Here is a 21991-nt window from a genome sequence, read left to right as displayed (position 1 = left end):
TGTTTGCGATGGAGCTTGGTGTTTGGTCGGCCACTAGCGACGGATGGCTGCAAAGTCAAGTCTCTCCAGTAGGCCCTGCCAAATCGCTTCTGTAGATGGCGGCCTCACTTGAAACAAACTGTCGGAAGGCGACAGTTGTGCTACAGATGAATTATTATAGGCTCGATACGTTAAAATGACTGCGACAGGTATGCACTTAAATATAAATTAGAGCTCGTAGTTCGCAAATACCAACATACTCTTAGCTGCAGCCGAAATTTGATTGGTTTGTAGATCTCGAAATGATGTTTAATTCGAAGGGCATACGCTATGGAATGTTGTGCGCTTTCATCTGGTGGGCAGTTTTGTCTCGTATTTCATACACACGCTATCTGCCACGTACACGCGTCGTTGTTACTACTGAGTGGCGTTTCGCACGGAGAAGGAGTGACCGCAAACGCGTGCTTCACGTAAAATTCATCGACGAGGATGTGATTCGAACCCACGCGTGCAGAGCACATTGGATTAGCATTCCAACGCCTTAACCACTCGGCCACCTCGTCTGCTGGTACAACAGCTGTGTCTTGGGCTAGTGCTTGCGGAAAGAAGACATTTGTCGATTCGAAAACGCATTCAAAACATCGTACTGGGCCGGTGTTAACGTCTAATGCCAAGCTGCAGTGCAGCCGACCAAGCTCCCACTCGCGAATCGTTTAATGACAGCATCCGTCCACGTCGATATCCGATCGGGGCAAAATCACCGGCCCACCTATTTACTGCAGGAATAAGCATTGTATCGACATGCAGTGTCGTCTAATGCAAATGAGAAAGGTGCTGTGCATTCTTTTCCAAGACTTACTGCAACGAAACGTACAGCTCGATACGCTACACTGATATTGCTTGCAAGGTTTTGACGTTCCCCCTAGCCCAAGATTGTCCTGCTGTTTGCGATGGAGCTTGGTGTTTGGTCGGCCACTAGCGACGGATGGCTGCAAAGTCAAGTCTCTCCAGTAGGCCCTGCCAAATCGCTTCTGTAGATGGCGGCCTCACTTGAAACAAACTGTCGGAAGGCGACAGTTGTGCTACAGATGGATTATTATAGGCTCGATACGTTAAAATGACTGCGACAGGTATGCACTTAAATATAAATTAGAGCTCGTAGTTCGCAAATACCAACATACTCTTAGCTGCAGCCGAAATTTGATTGGTTTGTAGATCTCGAAATGATGTTTAATTCGAAGGGCATACGCTATGGAATGTTGTGCGCTTTCATCTGGTGGGCAGTTTTGTCTCGTATTTCATACACAAGCTATTTGCCACGTACACGCGTCGTTGTTACTACTGAGTGGCGTTTCGCACGGAGAAGGAGTGACCGCAAACGCGTGCTTCACGTAAAATTCATCGACGAGGATGGGATTCGAACCCACGCGCGCAGAGCACATTGGATTAGCAGTCCAACGCCTTAACCACTCGGCCACCTCGTCTGCTAGTACAACAGCTGTGTCTTGGGCTAGTGCTTGCGGAAAGAAGACATTTGTCGATTCGAAAACGCATTCAAAACATCGTTCTGGGCCGGTGTTAACGTCTAATGCCAAGCTGCAGTGCAGCCGACCAAGCTCCCACTCGCGAATCGTTTAATGACAGCATCCGTCCACGTCGATATCCGATCGGGGCAAAATCACCGGCCCACCTATTTACTGCAGGAATAAGCATTGTATCGACATGCAGTGTCGTCTAATGCAAATGAGAAAGGTGCTGTGCATTCTTTTCCAAGACTTACTGCAACGAAACGTACAGCTCGATACGCTACACTGATATTGCTTGCAAGGTTTTGACGTTCCCCCTAGCCCAAGATTGTCCTGCTGTTTGCGATGGAGCTTGGTGTTTGGTCGGCCACTAGCGACGGATGGCTGCAAAGTCAAGTCTCTCCAGTAGGCCCTGCCAAATCGCTTCTGTAGATGGCGGCCTCACTTGAAACAAACTGTCGGAAGGCGACAGTTGTGCTACAGATGGATTATTATAGGCTCGATACGTTAAAATGACTGCGACAGGTATGCACTTAAATATAAATTAGAGCTCGTAGTTCGCAAATACCAACATACTCTTAGCTGCAGCCGAAATTTGATTGGTTTGTAGATCTCGAAATGATGTTTAATTCGAAGGGCATACGCTATGGAATGTTGTGCGCTTTCATCTGGTGGGCAGTTTTGTCTCGTATTTCATACACACGCTATCTGCCACGTACACGCGTCGTTGTTACTACTGAGTGGCGTTTCGCACGGAGAAGGAGTGACCGCAAACGCGTGCTTCACGTAAAATTCATCGACGAGGATGGGATTCGAACCCACGCGTGCAGAGCACATTGGATTAGCATTCCAACGCCTTAACCACTCGGCCACCTCGTCTGCTGGTACAACAGCTGTGTCTTGGGCTAGTGCTTGCGGAAAGAAGACATTTGTCGATTCGAAAACGCATTCAAAACATCGTACTGGGCCGGTGTTAACGTCTAATGCCAAGCTGCAGTGCAGCCGACCAAGCTCCCACTCGCGAATCGTTTAATGACAGCATCCGTCCACGTCGATATCCGATCGGGGCAAAATCACCGGCCCACCTATTTACTGCAGGAATAAGCATTGTATCGACATGCAGTGTCGTCTAATGCAAATGAGAAAGGTGCTGTGCATTCTTTTCCAAGACTTACTGCAACGAAACGTACAGCTCGATACGCTACACTGATATTGCTTGCAAGGTTTTGACGTTCCCCCTAGCCCAAGATTGTCCTGCTGTTTGCGATGGAGCTTGGTGTTTGGTCGGCCACTAGCGACGGATGGCTGCAAAGTCAAGTCTCTCCAGTAGGCCCTGCCAAATCGCTTCTGTAGATGGCGGCCTCACTTGAAACAAACTGTCGGAAGGCGACAGTTGTGCTACAGATGAATTATTATAGGCTCGATACGTTAAAATGACTGCGACAGGTATGCACTTAAATATAAATTAGAGCTCGTAGTTCGCAAATACCAACATACTCTTAGCTGCAGCCGAAATTTGATTGGTTTGTAGATCTCGAAATGATGTTTAATTCGAAGGGCATACGCTATGGAATGTTGTGCGCTTTCATCTGGTGGGCAGTTTTGTCTCGTATTTCATACACACGCTATCTGCCACGTACACGCGTCGTTGTTACTACTGAGTGGCGTTTCGCACGGAGAAGGAGTGACCGCAAACGCGTGCTTCACGTAAAATTCATCGACGAGGATGTGATTCGAACCCACGCGTGCAGAGCACATTGGATTAGCATTCCAACGCCTTAACCACTCGGCCACCTCGTCTGCTGGTACAACAGCTGTGTCTTGGGCTAGTGCTTGCGGAAAGAAGACATTTGTCGATTCGAAAACGCATTCAAAACATCGTACTGGGCCGGTGTTAACGTCTAATGCCAAGCTGCAGTGCAGCCGACCAAGCTCCCACTCGCGAATCGTTTAATGACAGCATCCGTCCACGTCGATATCCGATCGGGGCAAAATCACCGGCCCACCTATTTACTGCAGGAATAAGCATTGTATCGACATGCAGTGTCGTCTAATGCAAATGAGAAAGGTGCTGTGCATTCTTTTCCAAGACTTACTGCAACGAAACGTACAGCTCGATACGCTACACTGATATTGCTTGCAAGGTTTTGACGTTCCCCCTAGCCCAAGATTGTCCTGCTGTTTGCGATGGAGCTTGGTGTTTGGTCGGCCACTAGCGACGGATGGCTGCAAAGTCAAGTCTCTCCAGTAGGCCCTGCCAAATCGCTTCTGTAGATGGCGGCCTCACTTGAAACAAACTGTCGGAAGGCGACAGTTGTGCTACAGATGGATTATTATAGGCTCGATACGTTAAAATGACTGCGACAGGTATGCACTTAAATATAAATTAGAGCTCGTAGTTCGCAAATACCAACATACTCTTAGCTGCAGCCGAAATTTGATTGGTTTGTAGATCTCGAAATGATGTTTAATTCGAAGGGCATACGCTATGGAATGTTGTGCGCTTTCATCTGGTGGGCAGTTTTGTCTCGTATTTCATACACAAGCTATTTGCCACGTACACGCGTCGTTGTTACTACTGAGTGGCGTTTCGCACGGAGAAGGAGTGACCGCAAACGCGTGCTTCACGTAAAATTCATCGACGAGGATGGGATTCGAACCCACGCGCGCAGAGCACATTGGATTAGCAGTCCAACGCCTTAACCACTCGGCCACCTCGTCTGCTAGTACAACAGCTGTGTCTTGGGCTAGTGCTTGCGGAAAGAAGACATTTGTCGATTCGAAAACGCATTCAAAACATCGTTCTGGGCCGGTGTTAACGTCTAATGCCAAGCTGCAGTGCAGCCGACCAAGCTCCCACTCGCGAATCGTTTAATGACAGCATCCGTCCACGTCGATATCCGATCGGGGCAAAATCACCGGCCCACCTATTTACTGCAGGAATAAGCATTGTATCGACATGCAGTGTCGTCTAATGCAAATGAGAAAGGTGCTGTGCATTCTTTTCCAAGACTTACTGCAACGAAACGTACAGCTCGATACGCTACACTGATATTGCTTGCAAGGTTTTGACGTTCCCCCTAGCCCAAGATTGTCCTGCTGTTTGCGATGGAGCTTGGTGTTTGGTCGGCCACTAGCGACGGATGGCTGCAAAGTCAAGTCTCTCCAGTAGGCCCTGCCAAATCGCTTCTGTAGATGGCGGCCTCACTTGAAACAAACTGTCGGAAGGCGACAGTTGTGCTACAGATGGATTATTATAGGCTCGATACGTTAAAATGACTGCGACAGGTATGCACTTAAATATAAATTAGAGCTCGTAGTTCGCAAATACCAACATACTCTTAGCTGCAGCCGAAATTTGATTGGTTTGTAGATCTCGAAATGATGTTTAATTCGAAGGGCATACGCTATGGAATGTTGTGCGCTTTCATCTGGTGGGCAGTTTTGTCTCGTATTTCATACACACGCTATCTGCCACGTACACGCGTCGTTGTTACTACTGAGTGGCGTTTCGCACGGAGAAGGAGTGACCGCAAACGCGTGCTTCACGTAAAATTCATCGACGAGGATGGGATTCGAACCCACGCGTGCAGAGCACATTGGATTAGCATTCCAACGCCTTAACCACTCGGCCACCTCGTCTGCTGGTACAACAGCTGTGTCTTGGGCTAGTGCTTGCGGAAAGAAGACATTTGTCGATTCGAAAACGCATTCAAAACATCGTACTGGGCCGGTGTTAACGTCTAATGCCAAGCTGCAGTGCAGCCGACCAAGCTCCCACTCGCGAATCGTTTAATGACAGCATCCGTCCACGTCGATATCCGATCGGGGCAAAATCACCGGCCCACCTATTTACTGCAGGAATAAGCATTGTATCGACATGCAGTGTCGTCTAATGCAAATGAGAAAGGTGCTGTGCATTCTTTTCCAAGACTTACTGCAACGAAACGTACAGCTCGATACGCTACACTGATATTGCTTGCAAGGTTTTGACGTTCCCCCTAGCCCAAGATTGTCCTGCTGTTTGCGATGGAGCTTGGTGTTTGGTCGGCCACTAGCGACGGATGGCTGCAAAGTCAAGTCTCTCCAGTAGGCCCTGCCAAATCGCTTCTGTAGATGGCGGCCTCACTTGAAACAAACTGTCGGAAGGCGACAGTTGTGCTACAGATGGATTATTATAGGCTCGATACGTTAAAATGACTGCGACAGGTATGCACTTAAATATAAATTAGAACTCGTAGTTCGCAAATACCAACATACTCTTAGCTGCAGCCGAAATTTGATTGGTTTGTAGATCTCGAAATGATGTTTAATTCGAAGGGCATACGCTATGGAATGTTGTGCGCTTTCATCTGGTGGGCAGTTTTGTCTCGTATTTCATACACACGCTATTTGCCACGTACACGCGTCGTTGTTACTACTGAGTGGCGTTTCGCACGGAGAAGGAGTGACCGCAAACGCGTGCTTCACGTAAAATTCATCGACGAGGATGGGATTCGAACCCACGCGTGCAGAGCACATTGGATTAGCAGTCCAACGCCTTAACCACTCGGCCACCTCGTCTGCTAGTACAACAGCTGTGTCTTGGGCTAGTGCTTGCGGAAAGAAGACATTTGTCGATTCGAAAACGCATTCAAAACATCGTACTGGGCCGGTGTTAACGTCTAATGCCAAGCTGCAGTGCAGCCGACCAAGCTCCCACTCGCGAATCGTTTAATGACAGCATCCGTCCACGTCGATATCCGATCGGGGCAAAATCACCGGCCCACCTATTTACTGCAGGAATAAGCATTGTATCGACATGCAGTGTCGTCTAATGCAAATGAGAAAGGTGCTGTGCATTCTTTTCCAAGACTTACTGCAACGAAACGTACAGCTCGATACGCTACACTGATATTGCTTGCAAGGTTTTGACGTTCCCCCTAGCCCAAGATTGTCCTGCTGTTTGCGATGGAGCTTGGTGTTTGGTCGGCCACTAGCGACGGATGGCTGCAAAGTCAAGTCTCTCCAGTAGGCCCTGCCAAATCGCTTCTGTAGATGGCGGCCTCACTTGAAACAAACTGTCGGAAGGCGACAGTTGTGCTACAGATGGATTATTATAGGCTCGATACGTTAAAATGACTGCGACAGGTATGCACTTAAATATAAATTAGAGCTCGTAGTTCGCAAATACCAACATACTCTTAGCTGCAGCCGAAATTTGATTGGTTTGTAGATCTCGAAATGATGTTTAATTCGAAGGGCATACGCTATGGAATGTTGTGCGCTTTCATCTGGTGGGCAGTTTTGTCTCGTATTTCATACACACGCTATCTGCCACGTACACGCGTCGTTGTTACTACTGAGTGGCGTTTCGCACGGAGAAGGAGTGACCGCAAACGCGTGCTTCACGTAAAATTCATCGACGAGGATGTGATTCGAACCCACGCGTGCAGAGCACATTGGATTAGCATTCCAACGCCTTAACCACTCGGCCACCTCGTCTGCTGGTACAACAGCTGTGTCTTGGGCTAGTGCTTGCGGAAAGAAGACATTTGTCGATTCGAAAACGCATTCAAAACATCGTACTGGGCCGGTGTTAACGTCTAATGCCAAGCTGCAGTGCAGCCGACCAAGCTCCCACTCGCGAATCGTTTAATGACAGCATCCGTCCACGTCGATATCCGATCGGGGCAAAATCACCGGCCCACCTATTTACTGCAGGAATAAGCATTGTATCGACATGCAGTGTCGTCTAATGCAAATGAGAAAGGTGCTGTGCATTCTTTTCCAAGACTTACTGCAACGAAACGTACAGCTCGATACGCTACACTGATATTGCTTGCAAGGTTTTGACGTTCCCCCTAGCCCAAGATTGTCCTGCTGTTTGCGATGGAGCTTGGTGTTTGGTCGGCCACTAGCGACGGATGGCTGCAAAGTCAAGTCTCTCCAGTAGGCCCTGCCAAATCGCTTCTGTAGATGGCGGCCTCACTTGAAACAAACTGTCGGAAGGCGACAGTTGTGCTACAGATGGATTATTATAGGCTCGATACGTTAAAATGACTGCGACAGGTATGCACTTAAATATAAATTAGAGCTCGTAGTTCGCAAATACCAACATACTCTTAGCTGCAGCCGAAATTTGATTGGTTTGTAGATCTCGAAATGATGTTTAATTCGAAGGGCATACGCTATGGAATGTTGTGCGCTTTCATCTGGTGGGCAGTTTTGTCTCGTATTTCATACACAAGCTATTTGCCACGTACACGCGTCGTTGTTACTACTGAGTGGCGTTTCGCACGGAGAAGGAGTGACCGCAAACGCGTGCTTCACGTAAAATTCATCGACGAGGATGGGATTCGAACCCACGCGTGCAGAGCACATTGGATTAGCAGTCCAACGCCTTAACCACTCGGCCACCTCGTCTGCTAGTACAACAGCTGTGTCTTGGGCTAGTGCTTGCGGAAAGAAGACATTTGTCGATTCGAAAACGCATTCAAAACATCGTTCTGGGCCGGTGTTAACGTCTAATGCCAAGCTGCAGTGCAGCCGACCAAGCTCCCACTCGCGAATCGTTTAATGACAGCATCCGTCCACGTCGATATCCGATCGGGGCAAAATCACCGGCCCACCTATTTACTGCAGGAATAAGCATTGTATCGACATGCAGTGTCGTCTAATGCAAATGAGAAAGGTGCTGTGCATTCTTTTCCAAGACTTACTGCAACGAAACGTACAGCTCGATACGCTACACTGATATTGCTTGCAAGGTTTTGACGTTCCCCCTAGCCCAAGATTGTCCTGCTGTTTGCGATGGAGCTTGGTGTTTGGTCGGCCACTAGCGACGGATGGCTGCAAAGTCAAGTCTCTCCAGTAGGCCCTGCCAAATCGCTTCTGTAGATGGCGGCCTCACTTGAAACAAACTGTCGGAAGGCGACAGTTGTGCTACAGATGAATTATTATAGGCTCGATACGTTAAAATGACTGCGACAGGTATGCACTTAAATATAAATTAGAGCTCGTAGTTCGCAAATACCAACATACTCTTAGCTGCAGCCGAAATTTGATTGGTTTGTAGATCTCGAAATGATGTTTAATTCGAAGGGCATACGCTATGGAATGTTGTGCGCTTTCATCTGGTGGGCAGTTTTGTCTCGTATTTCATACACACGCTATCTGCCACGTACACGCGTCGTTGTTACTACTGAGTGGCGTTTCGCACGGAGAAGGAGTGACCGCAAACGCGTGCTTCACGTAAAATTCATCGACGAGGATGTGATTCGAACCCACGCGTGCAGAGCACATTGGATTAGCATTCCAACGCCTTAACCACTCGGCCACCTCGTCTGCTGGTACAACAGCTGTGTCTTGGGCTAGTGCTTGCGGAAAGAAGACATTTGTCGATTCGAAAACGCATTCAAAACATCGTACTGGGCCGGTGTTAACGTCTAATGCCAAGCTGCAGTGCAGCCGACCAAGCTCCCACTCGCGAATCGTTTAATGACAGCATCCGTCCACGTCGATATCCGATCGGGGCAAAATCACCGGCCCACCTATTTACTGCAGGAATAAGCATTGTATCGACATGCAGTGTCGTCTAATGCAAATGAGAAAGGTGCTGTGCATTCTTTTCCAAGACTTACTGCAACGAAACGTACAGCTCGATACGCTACACTGATATTGCTTGCAAGGTTTTGACGTTCCCCCTAGCCCAAGATTGTCCTGCTGTTTGCGATGGAGCTTGGTGTTTGGTCGGCCACTAGCGACGGATGGCTGCAAAGTCAAGTCTCTCCAGTAGGCCCTGCCAAATCGCTTCTGTAGATGGCGGCCTCACTTGAAACAAACTGTCGGAAGGCGACAGTTGTGCTACAGATGGATTATTATAGGCTCGATACGTTAAAATGACTGCGACAGGTATGCACTTAAATATAAATTAGAGCTCGTAGTTCGCAAATACCAACATACTCTTAGCTGCAGCCGAAATTTGATTGGTTTGTAGATCTCGAAATGATGTTTAATTCGAAGGGCATACGCTATGGAATGTTGTGCGCTTTCATCTGGTGGGCAGTTTTGTCTCGTATTTCATACACACGCTATCTGCCACGTACACGCGTCGTTGTTACTACTGAGTGGCGTTTCGCACGGAGAAGGAGTGACCGCAAACGCGTGCTTCACGTAAAATTCATCGACGAGGATGGGATTCGAACCCACGCGTGCAGAGCACATTGGATTAGCAGTCCAACGCCTTAACCACTCGGCCACCTCGTCTGCTAGTACAACAGCTGTGTCTTGGGCTAGTGCTTGCGGAAAGAAGACATTTGTCGATTCGAAAACGCATTCAAAACATCGTTCTGGGCCGGTGTTAACGTCTAATGCCAAGCTGCAGTGCAGCCGACCAAGCTCCCACTCGCGAATCGTTTAATGACAGCATCCGTCCACGTCGATATCCGATCGGGGCAAAATCACCGGCCCACCTATTTACTGCAGGAATAAGCATTGTATCGACATGCAGTGTCGTCTAATGCAAATGAGAAAGGTGCTGTGCATTCTTTTCCAAGACTTACTGCAACGAAACGTACAGCTCGATACGCTACACTGATATTGCTTGCAAGGTTTTGACGTTCCCCCTAGCCCAAGATTGTCCTGCTGTTTGCGATGGAGCTTGGTGTTTGGTCGGCCACTAGCGACGGATGGCTGCAAAGTCAAGTCTCTCCAGTAGGCCCTGCCAAATCGCTTCTGTAGATGGCGGCCTCACTTGAAACAAACTGTCGGAAGGCGACAGTTGTGCTACAGATGGATTATTATAGGCTCGATACGTTAAAATGACTGCGACAGGTATGCACTTAAATATAGATTAGAGCTCGTAGTTCGCAAATACCAACATACTCTTAGCTGCAGCCGAAATTTGATTGGTTTGTAGATCTCGAAATGATGTTTAATTCGAAGGGCATACGCTATGGAATGTTGTGCGCTTTCATCTGGTGGGCAGTTTTGTCTCGTATTTCATACACACGCTATCTGCCACGTACACGCGTCGTTGTTACTACTGAGTGGCGTTTCGCACGGAGAAGGAGTGACCGCAAACGCGTGCTTCACGTAAAATTCATCGACGAGGATGGGATTCGAACCCACGCGTGCAGAGCACATTGGATTAGCATTCCAACGCCTTAACCACTCGGCCACCTCGGCTGCTGGTACAACAGCTGTGTCTTGGGCTAGTGCTTGCGGAAAGAAGACATTTGTCGATTCGAAAACGCATTCAAAACATCGTACTGGGCCGGTGTTAACGTCTAATGCCAAGCTGCAGTGCAGCCGACCAAGCTCCCACTCGCGAATCGTTTAATGACAGCATCCGTCCACGTCGATATCCGATCGGGGCAAAATCACCGGCCCACCTATTTACTGCAGGAATAAGCATTGTATCGACATGCAGTGTCGTCTAATGCAAATGAGAAAGGTGCTGTGCATTCTTTTCCAAGACTTACTGCAACGAAACGTACAGCTCGATACGCTACACTGATATTGCTTGCAAGGTTTTGACGTTCCCCCTAGCCCAAGATTGTCCTGCTGTTTGCGATGGAGCTTGGTGTTTGGTCGGCCGCTAGCGACGGATGGCTGCAAAGTCAAGTCTCTCCAGTAGGCCCTGCCAAATCGCTTCTGTAGATGGCGGCCTCACTTGAAACAAACTGTCGGAAGGCGACAGTTGTGCTACAGATGAATTATTATAGGCTCGATACGTTAAAATGACTGCGACAGGTATGCACTTAAATATAAATTAGAGCTCGTAGTTCGCAAATACCAACATACTCTTAGCTGCAGCCGAAATTTGATTGGTTTGTAGATCTCGAAATGATGTTTAATTCGAAGGGCATACGCTATGGAATGTTGTGCGCTTTCATCTGGTGGGCAGTTTTGTCTCGTATTTCATACACACGCTATCTGCCACGTACACGCGTCGTTGTTACTACTGAGTGGCGTTTCGCACGGAGAAGGAGTGACCGCAAACGCGTGCTTCACGTAAAATTCATCGACGAGGATGTGATTCGAACCCACGCGTGCAGAGCACATTGGATTAGCATTCCAACGCCTTAACCACTCGGCCACCTCGTCTGCTGGTACAACAGCTGTGTCTTGGGCTAGTGCTTGCGGAAAGAAGACATTTGTCGATTCGAAAACGCATTCAAAACATCGTACTGGGCCGGTGTTAACGTCTAATGCCAAGCTGCAGTGCAGCCGACCAAGCTCCCACTCGCGAATCGTTTAATGACAGCATCCGTCCACGTCGATATCCGATCGGGGCAAAATCACCGGCCCACCTATTTACTGCAGGAATAAGCATTGTATCGACATGCAGTGTCGTCTAATGCAAATGAGAAAGGTGCTGTGCATTCTTTTCCAAGACTTACTGCAACGAAACGTACAGCTCGATACGCTACACTGATATTGCTTGCAAGGTTTTGACGTTCCCCCTAGCCCAAGATTGTCCTGCTGTTTGCGATGGAGCTTGGTGTTTGGTCGGCCACTAGCGACGGATGGCTGCAAAGTCAAGTCTCTCCAGTAGGCCCTGCCAAATCGCTTCTGTAGATGGCGGCCTCACTTGAAACAAACTGTCGGAAGGCGACAGTTGTGCTACAGATGAATTATTATAGGCTCGATACGTTAAAATGACTGCGACAGGTATGCACTTAAATATAAATTAGAGCTCGTAGTTCGCAAATACCAACATACTCTTAGCTGCAGCCGAAATTTGATTGGTTTGTAGATCTCGAAATGATGTTTAATTCGAAGGGCATACGCTATGGAATGTTGTGCGCTTTCATCTGGTGGGCAGTTTTGTCTCGTATTTCATACACACGCTATCTGCCACGTACACGCGTCGTTGTTACTACTGAGTGGCGTTTCGCACGGAGAAGGAGTGACCGCAAACGCGTGCTTCACGTAAAATTCATCGACGAGGATGTGATTCGAACCCACGCGTGCAGAGCACATTGGATTAGCATTCCAACGCCTTAACCACTCGGCCACCTCGTCTGCTGGTACAACAGCTGTGTCTTGGGCTAGTGCTTGCGGAAAGAAGACATTTGTCGATTCGAAAACGCATTCAAAACATCGTACTGGGCCGGTGTTAACGTCTAATGCCAAGCTGCAGTGCAGCCGACCAAGCTCCCACTCGCGAATCGTTTAATGACAGCATCCGTCCACGTCGATATCCGATCGGGGCAAAATCACCGGCCCACCTATTTACTGCAGGAATAAGCATTGTATCGACATGCAGTGTCGTCTAATGCAAATGAGAAAGGTGCTGTGCATTCTTTTCCAAGACTTACTGCAACGAAACGTACAGCTCGATACGCTACACTGATATTGCTTGCAAGGTTTTGACGTTCCCCCTAGCCCAAGATTGTCCTGCTGTTTGCGATGGAGCTTGGTGTTTGGTCGGCCACTAGCGACGGATGGCTGCAAAGTCAAGTCTCTCCAGTAGGCCCTGCCAAATCGCTTCTGTAGATGGCGGCCTCACTTGAAACAAACTGTCGGAAGGCGACAGTTGTGCTACAGATGGATTATTATAGGCTCGATACGTTAAAATGACTGCGACAGGTATGCACTTAAATATAAATTAGAGCTCGTAGTTCGCAAATACCAACATACTCTTAGCTGCAGCCGAAATTTGATTGGTTTGTAGATCTCGAAATGATGTTTAATTCGAAGGGCATACGCTATGGAATGTTGTGCGCTTTCATCTGGTGGGCAGTTTTGTCTCGTATTTCATACACACGCTATCTGCCACGTACACGCGTCGTTGTTACTACTGAGTGGCGTTTCGCACGGAGAAGGAGTGACCGCAAACGCGTGCTTCACGTAAAATTCATCGACGAGGATGGGATTCGAACCCACGCGTGCAGAGCACATTGGATTAGCAGTCCAACGCCTTAACCACTCGGCCACCTCGTCTGCTAGTACAACAGCTGTGTCTTGGGCTAGTGCTTGCGGAAAGAAGACATTTGTCGATTCGAAAACGCATTCAAAACATCGTTCTGGGCCGGTGTTAACGTCTAATGCCAAGCTGCAGTGCAGCCGACCAAGCTCCCACTCGCGAATCGTTTAATGACAGCATCCGTCCACGTCGATATCCGATCGGGGCAAAATCACCGGCCCACCTATTTACTGCAGGAATAAGCATTGTATCGACATGCAGTGTCGTCTAATGCAAATGAGAAAGGTGCTGTGCATTCTTTTCCAAGACTTACTGCAACGAAACGTACAGCTCGATACGCTACACTGATATTGCTTGCAAGGTTTTGACGTTCCCCCTAGCCCAAGATTGTCCTGCTGTTTGCGATGGAGCTTGGTGTTTGGTCGGCCACTAGCGACGGATGGCTGCAAAGTCAAGTCTCTCCAGTAGGCCCTGCCAAATCGCTTCTGTAGATGGCGGCCTCACTTGAAACAAACTGTCGGAAGGCGACAGTTGTGCTACAGATGGATTATTATAGGCTCGATACGTTAAAATGACTGCGACAGGTATGCACTTAAATATAGATTAGAGCTCGTAGTTCGCAAATACCAACATACTCTTAGCTGCAGCCGAAATTTGATTGGTTTGTAGATCTCGAAATGATGTTTAATTCGAAGGGCATACGCTATGGAATGTTGTGCGCTTTCATCTGGTGGGCAGTTTTGTCTCGTATTTCATACACACGCTATCTGCCACGTACACGCGTCGTTGTTACTACTGAGTGGCGTTTCGCACGGAGAAGGAGTGACCGCAAACGCGTGCTTCACGTAAAATTCATCGACGAGGATGTGATTCGAACCCACGCGTGCAGAGCACATTGGATTAGCATTCCAACGCCTTAACCACTCGGCCACCTCGTCTGCTGGTACAACAGCTGTGTCTTGGGCTAGTGCTTGCGGAAAGAAGACATTTGTCGATTCGAAAACGCATTCAAAACATCGTACTGGGCCGGTGTTAACGTCTAATGCCAAGCTGCAGTGCAGCCGACCAAGCTCCCACTCGCGAATCGTTTAATGACAGCATCCGTCCACGTCGATATCCGATCGGGGCAAAATCACCGGCCCACCTATTTACTGCAGGAATAAGCATTGTATCGACATGCAGTGTCGTCTAATGCAAATGAGAAAGGTGCTGTGCATTCTTTTCCAAGACTTACTGCAACGAAACGTACAGCTCGATACGCTACACTGATATTGCTTGCAAGGTTTTGACGTTCCCCCTAGCCCAAGATTGTCCTGCTGTTTGCGATGGAGCTTGGTGTTTGGTCGGCCGCTAGCGACGGATGGCTGCAAAGTCAAGTCTCTCCAGTAGGCCCTGCCAAATCGCTTCTGTAGATGGCGGCCTCACTTGAAACAAACTGTCGGAAGGCGACAGTTGTGCTACAGATGGATTATTATAGGCTCGATACGTTAAAATGACTGCGACAGGTATGCACTTAAATATAAATTAGAGCTCGTAGTTCGCAAATACCAACATACTCTTAGCTGCAGCCGAAATTTGATTGGTTTGTAGATCTCGAAATGATGTTTAATTCGAAGGGCATACGCTATGGAATGTTGTGCGCTTTCATCTGGTGGGCAGTTTTGTCTCGTATTTCATACACACGCTATCTGCCACGTACACGCGTCGTTGTTACTACTGAGTGGCGTTTCGCACGGAGAAGGAGTGACCGCAAACGCGTGCTTCACGTAAAATTCATCGACGAGGATGGGATTCGAACCCACGCGTGCAGAGCACATTGGATTAGCATTCCAACGCCTTAACCACTCGGCCACCTCGGCTGCTGGTACAACAGCTGTGTCTTGGGCTAGTGCTTGCGGAAAGAAGACATTTGTCGATTCGAAAACGCATTCAAAACATCGTACTGGGCCGGTGTTAACGTCTAATGCCAAGCTGCAGTGCAGCCGACCAAGCTCCCACTCGCGAATCGTTTAATGACAGCATCCGTCCACGTCGATATCCGATCGGGGCAAAATCACCGGCCCACCTATTTACTGCAGGAATAAGCATTGTATCGACATGCAGTGTCGTCTAATGCAAATGAGAAAGGTGCTGTGCATTCTTTTCCAAGACTTACTGCAACGAAACGTACAGCTCGATACGCTACACTGATATTGCTTGCAAGGTTTTGACGTTCCCCCTAGCCCAAGATTGTCCTGCTGTTTGCGATGGAGCTTGGTGTTTGGTCGGCCGCTAGCGACGGATGGCTGCAAAGTCAAGTCTCTCCAGTAGGCCCTGCCAAATCGCTTCTGTAGATGGCGGCCTCACTTGAAACAAACTGTCGGAAGGCGACAGTTGTGCTACAGATGGATTATTATAGGCTCGATACGTTAAAATGACTGCGACAGGTATGCACTTAAATATAAATTAGAGCTCGTAGTTCGCAAATACCAACATACTCTTAGCTGCAGCCGAAATTTGATTGGTTTGTAGATCTCGAAATGATGTTTAATTCGAAGGGCATACGCTATGGAATGTTGTGCGCTTTCATCTGGTGGGCAGTTTTGTCTCGTATTTCATACACACGCTATCTGCCACGTACACGCGTCGTTGTTACTACTGAGTGGCGTTTCGCACGGAGAAGGAGTGACCGCAAACGCGTGCTTCACGTAAAATTCATCGACGAGGATGGGATTCGAACCCACGCGTGCAGAGCACATTGGATTAGCAGTCCAACGCCTTAACCACTCGGCCACCTCGTCTGCTAGTACAACAGCTGTGTCTTGGGCTAGTGCTTGCGGAAAGAAGACATTTGTCGATTCGAAAACGCATTCAAAACATCGTTCTGGGCCGGTGTTAACGTCTAATGCCAAGCTGCAGTGCAGCCGACCAAGCTCCCACTCGCGAATCGTTTAATGACAGCATCCGTCCACGTCGATATCCGATCGGGGCAAAATCACCGGCCCACCTATTTACTGCAGGAATAAGCATTGTATCGACATGCAGTGTCGTCTAATGCAAATGAGAAAGGTGCTGTGCATTCTTTTCCAAGACTTACTGCAACGAAACGTACAGCTCGATACGCTACACTGATATTGCTTGCAAGGTTTTGACGTTCCCCCTAGCCCAAGATTGTCCTGCTGTTTGTGATGGAGCTTGGTGTTTGGTCGGCCACTAGCGACGGATGGCTGCAAAGTCAAGTCTCTCCAGTAGGCCCTGCCAAATCGCTTCTGTAGATGGCGGCCTCACTTGAAACAAACTGTCGGAAGGCGACAGTTGTGCTACAGATGGATTATTATAGGCTCGATACGTTAAAATGACTGCGACAGGTATGCACTTAAATATAAATTAGAGCTCGTAGTTCGCAAATACCAACATACTCTTAGCTGCAGCCGAAATTTGATTGGTTTGTAGATCTCGAAATGATGTTTAATTCGAAGGGCATAAGCTATGGAATGTTGTGCGCTTTCATCTGGTGGGCAGTTTTGTCTCGTATTTCATACACACGCTATCTGCCACGTACACGCGTCGTTGTTACTACTGAGTGGCGTTTCGCACGGAGAAGGAGTGACCGCAAACGCGTGCTTCACGTAAAATTCATCGACGAGGATGGGATTCGAACCCACGCGTGCAGAGCACATTGGATTAGCATTCCAACGCCTTAACCACTCGGCCACCTCGTCTGCTGGTACAACAGCTGTGTCTTGGGCTAGTGCTTGCGGAAAGAAGACATTTGTCGATTCGAAAACGCATTCAAAACATCGTACTGGGCCGGTGTTAACGTCTAATGCCAAGCTGCAGTGCAGCCGACCAAGCTCCCACTCGCGAATCGTTTAATGACAGCATCCGTCCACGTCGATATCCGATCGGGGCAAAATCACCGGCCCACCTATTTACTGCAGGAATAAGCATTGTATCGACATGCAGTGTCGTCTAATGCAAATGAGAAAGGTGCTGTGCATTCTTTTCCAAGACTTACTGCAACGAAACGTACAGCTCGATACGCTACACTGATATTGCTTGCAAGGTTTTGACGTTCCCCCTAGCCCAAGATTGTCCTGCTGTTTGCGATGGAGCTTGGTGTTTGGTCGGCCACTAGCGACGGATGGCTGCAAAGTCAAGTCTCTCCAGTAGGCCCTGCCAAATCGCTTCTGTAGATGGCGGCCTCACTTGAAACAAACTGTCGGAAGGCGACAGTTGTGCTACAGATGGATTATTATAGGCTCGATACGTTAAAATGACTGCGACAGGTATGCACTTAAATATAAATTAGAGCTCGTAGTTCGCAAATACCAACATACTCTTAGCTGCAGCCGAAATTTGATTGGTTTGTAGATCTCGAAATGATGTTTAATTCGAAGGGCATACGCTATGGAATGTTGTGCGCTTTCATCTGGTGGGCAGTTTTGTCTCGTATTTCATACACACGCTATCTGCCACGTACACGCGTCGTTGTTACTACTGAGTGGCGTTTCGCACGGAGAAGGAGTGACCGCAAACGCGTGCTTCACGTAAAATTCATCGACGAGGATGGGATTCGAACCCACGCGTGCAGAGCACATTGGATTAGCAGTCCAACGCCTTAACCACTTTTTTTTTTTTTTTTTTTTTTTTTAATATTAAAGAATATCCACCACACAGCCACTTCAAAAGAAGTACAGTACTGAAATTAAAATCCTAAAACATGACTATATAATGTAGACTGCTTACTGAAATAAAGGTTAAAAAACGAAAACTTCAGTCCTGGTGTAGAGAAGAAACATACATAAAGGCGGCAAATTCAGAAACAGTATAAAAGAAAATGGCTCACACAGGTGACCTTAGCCAACACCCTCTCTTTCAAATGTCAGGCTAAGCATATTGGCAAAATCATCTCGGAGGCCTGGCAATCGCAAGCGCTGCCAGTAAGCAGTAAGCATGTACTGCCGAAACGCTAGGTGTCCATCCTCCTCATGACAACTGTTGACAAAATGTACGAAATGGCCAATCAACCACATGACGGTATGGAGCTTCGTCCGCGGAAAAAAGGAAGAATCGGGCCGGACGATGATGTCAATAGTATAAGCGGCTTCAGCAGACCTAGTGACAAAAGCAAGTTGTTTCCTGAGCCAACGCCAATTAGCAAGGTGCCCACAGCAGGTGAATCGATGTTCAAGGGTATCCAGGAGACCACACCGAGTACAGGTGTCCGTGTCAGAAAGACCAATACGGTGCAGTCGTACGTTGGTGGGAACCAAATTATTTATTACCCTATACCACGTGGACGCCACGGCCATAGAGTGGATCGGCAGACTAACGTTCTTCCAGACGTTCCTCCAGGACACGGATGGAGACGCCAGTTCTATTGGATTGGGACTGGCCAGCCCCTCCCAGCGGGCAAACAAGCTCTTGGTCGTTGGCACCGGTCGCCGCAAAAAGACGTCACCGAGGTAACTCACCGCAATGTAAAATTCCCGAATGTGTTTCAACTTAAAATTTAGGCGTCCGACATCGACAGGTGGAGCAAGGCTCGCCGGACGCACAACAGTAAAAAGCCTGGATGTAATTGAAGTCACTTCTTGCGTAACAATTAGAGTCGTTCGGCGGACGTACAAAGCAGACGCCTTGCGAGTAATGTCAGAGAGGCCCAAGCCTCCGGAGAGACGCGGTTTCGTCATTACCTCGTAACGTAACTTGAATAGATGGCCCTTCCATATAAACCTGCTAGACAATTGGCGCAACCTTTTCGCCACCATCATGGGAAGTGGGAACAGCTGAGCAACATAATAAGCTTTACATAGGACGTAGGTGTCTAAAATTCTGACTTTTTGCAAAATGGTAGCAGAGCGCTGCTCATGGACCATCAGAGCCCCCTGTATCTTCTCGGTGACAGATTTCCAATTGAGAGCCGCCATTTTTAGAGGACACCGATCAATGATAATCCCCAAGGACGTATGGCGATCGACAAAAGTGGCCCAAGGGACGTCAGCATCGCGAAATCCTCGAATATCAAGGAACTTACATTTACCCTGATTGAGACGCGCTCCAGAGACACGACAGTATGCATCAACTGCCCCTTTCAACAACGGGATATCATCTCGTTGACGGAGGAGAACAACGACATCATCCGCATATGCCTTAACCGAGAGCTTCCCACCAGAGAGGGACATACCCTGAAGCTTGAGAGCAATAGTCCGAAGCAGCGGTTCCAGGGACAAAACGAATAAAGACATAGAGAGCGGACTACCCTGAGGCACTCCGCGGCGGATAGCAATGGGCGGCGTCAGCTGCCCATTGACTGACACCCGAGCTGTTATTCCCCTGTACAAATTGCCAAGAACACCACGTGATGAAGCGTTAAAACCTATTGTACCTAAAACACGATCTAAAAACACATGACTGACGTGATCAAAAGCCTTATAAAAATCAAGGAAGGCAAAGGCACAATGTACGTTTGTAACCGCCGCAACCGAGACAACATCCCGATATTCGGCTACTGGTGTCAGAATAGATCTATCATGAAAACAACATTGATGTGCACCAATCACACCCCGAAGCAGAGAAGACAGCCGGCTATTGAGCGCTCTAGCAGCTGTCTTATAGTCAAAATTCAGCAATGTGAGCGGACGAAGATTGGCAGCAGATAAACGACCAGAGGACTTCGGAATTAAAACAATTTTCCCTACTTTAAAATCGGCAGGCACATCCATCCCTCTGACAATCTCATTTAAAATCTGCGTAAAAATGCCACCCAAAAGAGGCCAAAAACGGAGATAAAATTCTTTAGGCAGGCCGTCTGGACCCGGCGATTTACTGGACGGAGAGCGAGCAATAAAATCGAAAACATCATCTACCTGGAACTCCCGGAGAAATTCGCCGTTCGCGTCAGGCGCGATCGTCGCAGTTAGATCCCCAAAGACATCATCCGAAAGAGACTCACCAGAATCATCGGCAGAATAGAGACTAGTGTAATACTGATGAAGAGCACGAACCATTTCCTCCTGTGCACTAAGCTGTCGCCCATCATCCACCGTAAGAGAAGAGATGAAGGAGCGACGACGACGAGTCTGATGCCGTAGCAGGTGGTACAAGGATGTCAGTTCACCTTCAACAAGAGAGTGAGGTTTCGACTTAACTCGCAGACCATCCATCTGTCGTCGTTTAAGGCTCAAGAGCTTGGCTTTAATACGACGAACATCATGGATCCGCAGTGGAGAGGTACCCGCCGCGTCATATAGTTCACGCAGGACAGAGTAGTAATATTCATACGTGTTCTTAAAATCACGCGTCCTAGCAGCACAGTAGAAAATCAAAGTCTGACGAATCTTGGGCTTGGCAAACGCAGTCCACCAAACCAGCAAGGAGGGGTATCGCGGGACAGAGCGAAGACATCGCTCCCACACGCCACTTATAACATCATCCATAGCACTGTCGGCAAGGTGGGAAACATTTAACATCCACTGGGAACGATAAAGTTTTGCAGGTTGGCGACTAAGATTTACAGTTGCAGTAAAAGCACAATGGTCAGAAAAACTAGTAGGAATAACATCGACAGAAAGAATTTTATCACATAAAAAATCAGATAAATAGAATCTGTCGAGTCTACTGCATGAGGACGCGGTAAAAAACGTATATTTCACCAGGGTTGGATATTTGTGTTCCCAAACATCACGCAGATGCATCGTACGAACTAAGTCATGTAAATCACGGCAATAATTAAAATTGGGGGACTGGTCTGCAGGGCGTAAAACACAATTAAAATCGCCTCCGAGCAGGAGACTCCGAGGACTCTGGCGCAAAAGATAAATAAGCTCTTCTTTATAAAAGCGCGATCGAGCCACAGTGTGACCCGAACCAGAGGGGGCATACAAAACAACGAGGCGGAGATCAAAAAGACGACAACCAATCCCACGGCCAGAGTCAAGGAATTCTATGTCAGTAATAGGAATGCCCTCTCGAAAGAAAAGAGCAGTTCCTGTTGAATATTCCGGCGCGACATTAAAAACAGTTTGAAATCCAGGTAGAGAGAGATCAGAAAACAACACTTCCTGCAAAAACACTACGTCCGCACAGGCGTCGTAAATAAACTGCCGCAAAGAGGCAATGCGAACGTCGGACTCAATACGGTTAACATTTAAGGTAAGAAAGGTGTATGCTTGAACCATAGAGAGAAAAGCGAGAAAACAAATCACCTACACCGACGCACCAGCGTCACAGTCCATAGCAGGGGTGACGCAGGCATCCGAGGGAGAGGGACTGCTACCCCGTTCCGCGGATCCCTTACGTTTCGGTTTTTTACGAACAGCATTAACGTTCGGCTGAACGCGTAACTTGCGTCGGCTGACGGGCAAGGAAACTTCAGCCGCCGGTGACGTAGGAGGGTCAAGTTCTGTATCCGACACCACCCGCGCCGGTCCACATGCGGGATCCGGGGTCGCGGGGGAAACATCCGACAAAACGGAATGGTCAACACCTGCACTAGCTTCCGGCAAACATGGACTGCACGGAGGCGAAACGTGAGCAGGAAGGTCGGAGGCCGCAGAGTTGGAAAGAAGCGGAGCAGCTCCGCTGGCAG

The 21991-nt window shown here is 48.2% G+C and overlaps 19 non-coding genes across 19 annotated transcripts; all 19 read right to left on the bottom strand.

Moving 5' to 3' along the window:
* Positions 1–460: 460 nt before the first annotated feature.
* On the bottom strand, positions 461–542 carry Trnas-gcu. Its single transcript has one exon. It is a non-coding gene; the product is annotated as a tRNA-Ser (tRNA).
* Positions 543–1381: 839 nt separating this feature from the next.
* Positions 1382–1463, bottom strand: Trnas-gcu. Its single transcript has one exon. It is a non-coding gene; the product is annotated as a tRNA-Ser (tRNA).
* An 839-nt stretch (positions 1464–2302) lies between these two features.
* Positions 2303–2384, bottom strand: Trnas-gcu. The gene has a single exon. It is a non-coding gene; the product is annotated as a tRNA-Ser (tRNA).
* Positions 2385–3223: 839 nt separating this feature from the next.
* Trnas-gcu lies at positions 3224–3305 on the bottom strand. Its single transcript has one exon. It is a non-coding gene; the product is annotated as a tRNA-Ser (tRNA).
* An 839-nt stretch (positions 3306–4144) lies between these two features.
* On the bottom strand, positions 4145–4226 carry Trnas-gcu. The gene has a single exon. It is a non-coding gene; the product is annotated as a tRNA-Ser (tRNA).
* An 839-nt stretch (positions 4227–5065) lies between these two features.
* Trnas-gcu lies at positions 5066–5147 on the bottom strand. Its single transcript has one exon. It is a non-coding gene; the product is annotated as a tRNA-Ser (tRNA).
* Positions 5148–5986: 839 nt separating this feature from the next.
* On the bottom strand, positions 5987–6068 carry Trnas-gcu. The gene has a single exon. It is a non-coding gene; the product is annotated as a tRNA-Ser (tRNA).
* Positions 6069–6907: 839 nt separating this feature from the next.
* Trnas-gcu lies at positions 6908–6989 on the bottom strand. The gene has a single exon. It is a non-coding gene; the product is annotated as a tRNA-Ser (tRNA).
* An 839-nt stretch (positions 6990–7828) lies between these two features.
* On the bottom strand, positions 7829–7910 carry Trnas-gcu. Its single transcript has one exon. It is a non-coding gene; the product is annotated as a tRNA-Ser (tRNA).
* An 839-nt stretch (positions 7911–8749) lies between these two features.
* On the bottom strand, positions 8750–8831 carry Trnas-gcu. Its single transcript has one exon. It is a non-coding gene; the product is annotated as a tRNA-Ser (tRNA).
* Positions 8832–9670: 839 nt separating this feature from the next.
* On the bottom strand, positions 9671–9752 carry Trnas-gcu. The gene has a single exon. It is a non-coding gene; the product is annotated as a tRNA-Ser (tRNA).
* An 839-nt stretch (positions 9753–10591) lies between these two features.
* Trnas-gcu lies at positions 10592–10673 on the bottom strand. The gene has a single exon. It is a non-coding gene; the product is annotated as a tRNA-Ser (tRNA).
* An 839-nt stretch (positions 10674–11512) lies between these two features.
* Trnas-gcu lies at positions 11513–11594 on the bottom strand. Its single transcript has one exon. It is a non-coding gene; the product is annotated as a tRNA-Ser (tRNA).
* Positions 11595–12433: 839 nt separating this feature from the next.
* Trnas-gcu lies at positions 12434–12515 on the bottom strand. The gene has a single exon. It is a non-coding gene; the product is annotated as a tRNA-Ser (tRNA).
* Positions 12516–13354: 839 nt separating this feature from the next.
* Trnas-gcu lies at positions 13355–13436 on the bottom strand. Its single transcript has one exon. It is a non-coding gene; the product is annotated as a tRNA-Ser (tRNA).
* An 839-nt stretch (positions 13437–14275) lies between these two features.
* Positions 14276–14357, bottom strand: Trnas-gcu. The gene has a single exon. It is a non-coding gene; the product is annotated as a tRNA-Ser (tRNA).
* An 839-nt stretch (positions 14358–15196) lies between these two features.
* Trnas-gcu lies at positions 15197–15278 on the bottom strand. The gene has a single exon. It is a non-coding gene; the product is annotated as a tRNA-Ser (tRNA).
* Positions 15279–16117: 839 nt separating this feature from the next.
* On the bottom strand, positions 16118–16199 carry Trnas-gcu. Its single transcript has one exon. It is a non-coding gene; the product is annotated as a tRNA-Ser (tRNA).
* Positions 16200–17038: 839 nt separating this feature from the next.
* Trnas-gcu lies at positions 17039–17120 on the bottom strand. Its single transcript has one exon. It is a non-coding gene; the product is annotated as a tRNA-Ser (tRNA).
* Between the last annotated feature and the right edge of the window lie 4871 nt (positions 17121–21991).

Source organism: Schistocerca piceifrons, unplaced genomic scaffold (genome assembly GCF_021461385.2).
Source record: "Schistocerca piceifrons isolate TAMUIC-IGC-003096 unplaced genomic scaffold, iqSchPice1.1 HiC_scaffold_478, whole genome shotgun sequence".
In the NCBI taxonomy this organism is placed as follows: domain Eukaryota; kingdom Metazoa; phylum Arthropoda; class Insecta; order Orthoptera; family Acrididae; genus Schistocerca; species Schistocerca piceifrons.
This window is presented reverse-complemented; position numbering and strand designations above follow the sequence as displayed.